The sequence below is a fragment of the Lonchura striata genome, chromosome 5 (assembly GCF_046129695.1).
Source record: "Lonchura striata isolate bLonStr1 chromosome 5, bLonStr1.mat, whole genome shotgun sequence".
Lineage (NCBI taxonomy): Eukaryota > Metazoa > Chordata > Aves > Passeriformes > Estrildidae > Lonchura > Lonchura striata.
Genome location: NC_134607.1, coordinates 6,185,359 through 6,191,453, shown reverse-complemented (window position 1 = coordinate 6,191,453; position 6,095 = coordinate 6,185,359). Strand labels below are relative to the sequence as shown.

At 50.4% G+C, this 6,095-nt stretch overlaps 1 long non-coding RNA gene across 2 annotated transcripts; it reads left to right on the top strand.

Annotated features, from left to right (window-relative positions):
- Positions 1–2,767: 2,767 nt before the first annotated feature.
- Positions 2,768–4,423, top strand: LOC144246260 (uncharacterized). 2 transcript variants are annotated; one of them, XR_013339934.1, is made up of 4 exons: positions 2,768–2,893; positions 2,981–3,301; positions 3,382–4,168; positions 4,249–4,423. It is a non-coding gene; the product is annotated as an uncharacterized LOC144246260 (long non-coding RNA). The 2 variants fall into 2 exon arrangements; XR_013339933.1 differs by lacking the exon at positions 2,768–2,893 and having other exon boundaries at positions 2,910–3,301.
- Positions 4,424–6,095: the final 1,672 nt, after the last annotated feature.

Below are 6,095 nucleotides of genomic sequence, written 5' to 3'. Positions count from 1 at the left end.
TTCTGTTTAGAATGTATGATTTTTTTTTGGCTTAAAGTAAAATATTTATTTTTCATTTTTATTGAGGTTTATTTTTTTTTATTGCTTATTGCTATATTTTTTTGATATTTGTGTTAGGTTAGTAGTAGGGATAGCTTTACTTTTATACGTTGAAACGAGGGTCGTGCGTACTGGTGTTCATAAAGGTTTAATATTTTTATGGTTCTGATGTGTTAGGTTAATGAATTTATAACGTTTACAAGACTTTTTTTTGTTTTTATTTCAATACAGGCAGGGTTTTCTTAGTTTTCAGGATTTGTTTGGCATAGATTTTAGAGGCGTTATTGAGGGGATAGGACAGGGTGTCTCTGTTAATCTATTTGGCAATTTGGATACTGGGTAAATAAAATTAATATTTTGGTAGAATTTTGGGGTTTTGTTAGTTTAATTATTTATGAATTTGTGTGCCTGCAGCTGTAGTGTCTCTGCTGCAAGTCTCAGTATCCATTCATGTTTGTGTGTGTTAGGCAGTCCACTCGTGTACCAGCGAGTCCCCCCTGCAAGCGGCCGCAGAGCCGCTCCTTCGCTCTCCTGGGAATTCGGGGAGCGGCACACGGCTCTGCGACGAAGCCTTGATCTTTGTCACTTGGAGGTGGCACCAGGGAGCCTCAGGAGCGGCCGAGGAGTTGCTGTAAGTGGGGGAACTACTAGTGAGGGGGACCAGGGTCCACTCGAGTTTTGGGAACGCCACTTCACCTCGCCTGCTCTTCAGCCAGGCAGACCCTGCCAGGAGGGCGTGGGTGAAGCGTGCGGCCCGAGGAGCCCGGCGTTCTCAAGAGAATAATGGTGAGCAGCAGAATTGCTGAGTTGTGGCTGCTGTGCGGCTGAGATCGTGCAGTGATGTTTGGTGTTCTCGATTGTAGCTGAGCACGGGACCACAGCCCAGTGACCATAGGACATTCCCCGCAGGCGAGGCAGCCTCCATTGCCAGGCGACGTGGATTCTCATCCCCAGATGCCAGAGAGATAAGTGGAGGGCTAAGGCCCGCAGAGGGGGTGAAAGTGGGGTGCTGGGAGGGCCTTTAGGATCAGGTTTGGGGGCAGGGATGTGCAAGAAGTGTCCCCTTAGGCCAGCTAAAGGGAAAGTGTCTGTTTTGATCACAGTGCTGAGGTGCTCAGGGCAGAGCAGTTCTGGTGTGTGTCCTGTCACTTGTCTCTGGTGCACTCTGTGTTCTTTGGGTCTCTCGGTCCTTTCTTCTCCTCAAAAGCTCTCTCTGCCTGTCCTGTGTCACGGGTGTCTGCACGTATTTGTCCCACAACTGCTCTGCCCTGCTGCATAGCCTGTAATAGCACAAGTCCTGGGGACTTGAAATTTGTCATTTGCAGGGTGTAGTTGGGCTCTAGATTGTATGGGGAGATTGACATAACATGTTTGGTGATGCTAAGTTGTCCTGCAGCCATTTGATACTAGTCCTAACTTCCTTTCAGATGCTGACAACTCCAATCAGTGGCAGAGAGCCCCCAGTCCTGAGTGAGGGTGTTGCCATGATCAGGTCAGTCATTGTTTGCATTTGCAGGGGCAGCCTAAAGGGTGACCGTGTTACAGCAGTGTTCTTTGCCTTTATTTTTAGGTGGTCCAGGCAGATAGCAGCAGTCAAGGCCAAGTGTGCCAGGTGAGCAGTGGACCAAAGCAGTTGTTTTTGCTCAGGTTTTAGTTTTTGGTGGAACTGTAAGCATCCACTGTTGTTTGTGTGCTTTAGGGAATCCACTCAGTGTACTCATACCTCTGTCTCCAACTGGCTGATGGACCGGGTTTCATGCACGTGTGGTCTTGCCAGAAGCATTACAGGACCCTGTGACAGAGCCTTCCAATTTTGCATTTCAAGGTCCCCTCCTGGTAACCCACAGGAATGGGCAAGGAGTTGTGGTGAGGCAGGGAAGAGGAGCGAGGGTACCCTCAAGTTGCAGCAATGCCATGTCACCTTGTCTGCCCTTAACCTAGGTGTGCCTTGAGATGACGGTGTCAGAATCCAAGCGCGCCTGAGGTGTGTGGCCCAAGACTTCTTGGGAGACGGTGAGTAGCAGAATTGTCAGGTTCTGGCCCATGTGCTGTTAAGGTAGTGCACTGACGTTTGGTTTTCTTTCTCTTGGCAGAGCAAGAGATAACAGCCTGGTGACAACTGGAACTTCCCAGACAGGCACGAGGCCTCGTTCTGCACCTGATGGGGATTTGCATCCCCAGATATGTGCAAGATAAGTGGAGAGCTACAACCCACAGAGGGGATGGAAGAGGGGTGCCAGGTTGGGACTCCCCAGGAGGGGTTTTTGAGTCAATTTTGGAGATGGGGATGTCCAAGAAGTGTCTCCTAAGGCCAGCTAAAGGGAAAGTGTCTGTTTTGATCACAGTGCTGAGGTGCTCAGGGCAGAGCAGTTCTGGTGTGTGTCCTGTCACTTGTCTCTGGTGCACTCTGTGTTCTTTGGGTCTCTCAGCTCTTTCTTCTCCTCAAAAGCTCTCTCTCCCTGTCCTGTGTCACGGGTGTCTGCACGTATTTGTCCCACAACTGCTCTGCCCTGCTGCATAGCCTGTAATAGCACAAGTCCTGGGGACTTGAAATTTGTCATTTGCAGGGTGTAGTTGGGCTCTAGATTGTATTAGGGGATTGCCTTAATATGTTTGGTGATGCTAAGTTGTCCTGCAGCCATTTGACACTAGTCCTAACTTCCTTTCAAGATGCTGACAACTCCAATCAGTGGCAGAGAGCCCCAGTCCTGGGTGAGGGTGTTGCCATGATCAGGTCAGTCATTGTTTGCATTTGCAGGGGCAGCCTAAAGGGTGACCGTGTTACAGCAGTGTTCTTTGCCTTTATTTTTAGGAGGTCCAGACAGATAGCAGCAGTCAAGGCCGAGTGTCCAAGGTGAGCAGTGGACAGGAACAGTTGGTTTTGCTCAGGTCTCAATTTTTGGTGCAATTCTAAGCATTTATTCTTGATTTTGTGCTTTAGGGAATCAACTCTGAGTGCGCATACCTCCGTTACCAACTGGCTGATGGACCAGGTTTCATGCCCTTGTGATCTCGCTGGAAGCATTACAGGACCCTCTGATGGAGCCTTCCAATCCTGCATGTCAAGGTCCCATCCTGGTAGCCCTGAGGGAATGGCCAAAGTGTTGCGGTGAGTCGGGGGGGAATGAGATTCCACTCGTGTTTCAGCAATGCCATGTTGCCTTGTCTCCACTTAACCTAGGTGTCCCCTGCGATGACGGTGTCAGAATCCAAGCACGCCCAAAGTGTGAGGGCCAAGAACCTGGGCATTCTGAGGAGGATGGTGAGTAGCAGATTTACCAGGTTTTGGCCGATGTGCTGTTCAGATTGTGCACTGATGTTTAGTTTTCTTTCCCTTGGCAGACCAAGAGGTGACAGCTGGAACTTACCAGACAGGGAGATGGCGTTCTTCTGCACCCAACAGGGATTTGCATCCCCAGATATGTGCAAGATAAGTGGAGGGTTATGACCCACAGAGGGGCGTGATAAGCGAGGTGCCAGGTTGGGACTCCCCAGGAGGGGTTTTTCAGTCAGTTTGGAATTGGGGACGTCCAAGAAGTGTCTCCTTAGACCATCTAAAGGCGAAAAGTGTCTGTTTTGACCTTAGTGCTGAGGCATGCAGGGCAGAGCAGTTCCGATGAGTGTCCTGTCACATGTCTCTGGTGCACTCTGTGTTGTTTGGGTCTCTCGGTCCTTGCAGATATTCTTCTCATCAAGAGCTCTCTCTCCCTGTCCTGTCCCCTGGTTTGTCACATCCTATCCTGTGTCACAGGTGTCTGCACGTATTTGTCCCACAGCTGCTCTGCCCTGCTGCATAGCCTGTAATAACACAAGTCCTGGGGACTTGAAATTTGTCATTTGCAGGGTGTAGTTGGGCTCTAGATTGTATGGGGAGATTGACATAACATGTTTGGTGATGCTAAGTTGTCCTGCAGCCATTTGACACTAGTCCTAACTTCCTTTCACATGAAGACAGTTCGAATCTGTGGCAGAGAGCCCCAGTTCTGGAGGAGGGTTTTCCCATGATCAGGTCAGTCATTGTTTGCACTTGCAGGAGCAGCCTAAATGGTAACCGTGTTACAGCAGTGTTCTTTGCCTTTATTTTTAGGTGGTCCAGGCAGATAGCAGCAGTCAAGGCCAAGAGTGCCAGGTGAGCAGTGGACCAAAGCAGTTGTTTTTGCTCAGCTTTTGGTGGAACTGTAAGCATCCACTGTTGTTTGTGTGCTTTAGGGAATCCACTCAGTGTACTCATACCTCTGTCTCCAACTGGCTGATGGACCGGGTTTCATGCACGTGTGGTCTTGCCAGAAGCATTACAGGACCCTGTGACAGAGCCTTCCAATTTTGCATTTCAAGGTCCCCTCCTGGTAACCCACAGGAATGGGCAAGGAGTTGTGGTGAGGCAGGGAAGAGGAGCGAGGGTACCCTCAAGTTGCAGCAATGCCATGTCACCTTGTCTGCCCTTAACCTAGGTGTGCCTTGAGATGACGGTGTCAGAATCCAAGCGCGCCTGAGGTGTGTGGCCCAAGACTTCTTGGGAGACGGTGAGTAGCAGAATTGTCAGGTTCTGGCCCATGTGCTGTTAAGGTAGTGCACTGACGTTTGGTTTTCTTTCTCTTGGCAGAGCAAGAAATAACAGCCTGGTGACAACTGGAACTTCCCAGACAGGCACGAGGCCTCGATCTGCACCTGATGGGGATTTGCATCCCCAGATATGTGCAAGATAAGTGGAGAGCTACAACCCACAGAGGGGATGGAAGAGAGGTGCCAGGTTGGGACTCCCCAGGAGGGGTTTTTGAGTCAGTTTTGGAGATGGGGATGTCCAAGAAGTGTCTCCTAAGGCCAGCTAAAGGGAAAGTGTCTGTTTTGATCACAGTGCTGAGGTGCTCAGGGCAGAGCAGTTCTGGTGTGTGTCCTGTCACTTGTCTCTGGTGCACTCTGTGTTCTTTGGGTCTCTCGGTCCTTTCTTCTCCTCAAAAGCTCTCTCTGCCTGTCCTGTGTCACGGGTGTCTGCACGTATTTGTCCCACAACTGCTCTGCCCTGCTGCATAGCTTGTAATAGCACAAGTCCTGGGGACTTGAAATTTGTCATTTCCAGGGTGTAGTTGGGCTCTAGATTGTATGGGGAGATTGACATAACATGTTTGGTGCTGTTAAGTTGTCCTGCAGCAGTTTGACACTAGTCCTAACTTCCTTTCAGATACAGACAGTTCAGGTCAGTGGCAGAGAGCCCCAGTCCTGGGGTGAGGGTGTTGCCATGATCAGGTCAGTCATTGTTTGCATTTGCAGGGGAAGCCTAAAGGGTGACTGTGTTACAGCAGTGTTCTTTGCCTTTATTTTTAGGAGGTCCAGGCAGGTAGCAGCAGTCAAGGCCCTGTGTGCCAGGTGAGCAGTGGACAGAAGCAGTTGTTCTTGCTCAGGTTTCAGGTTTTGGTGCAATTGTAAGCATCCATTGTTGTTTGTGTGCTTTAGGGAATCCACTCAGAGTATGCCAAGCCCCTGTCACCAACAGCTGATGGCCTGGATTTCCTGTGCTTGTGAGCTCTCAGGAAGTATTGCAGGACTCTGTGATGAAGCCTTGAAATTTTGTATTTCAAGATTGCATCAGAGTTGCCTTTGGCAATGGCTGAGGAGTTGCGGTGAGTCGCCGAGGTAGGGAGGGGGAGCCAAGGTCCACTCGTGTTTCAGCAATGCCGAGTCTCTTTGTCTCTTCTTAACCCAGGCAGACCCTGCGATGACGGTGGCAGCCTCTGAGCCTGGCCAAAGTGTGCGGCCCGAGCGTTCTCAGGAGAACGGTGAGTAGCAGGATTGCTGGGTTTTGTCCATTGTGCAGCTAAGATCATGCAGTGATGTTTGGTGTTCTCGATTGTAGCTGAGCACGGGACCACAGCCCGGTGACCATAGGACATTCCCCGCAGGCGAGGCAGCCTCCATTGCCAGGCGACGTGGATTCTCATCCCCAGATGCCAGAGAGATAAGTGGAGGGCTAAGGCCCGCAAGGGGGTGAAAGCGGGGTGCTGGGAGGGCCTTTAGGATCAGGTTTGGGGGCAGGGATGTGCAAGAAGTGTCCCCTTAGG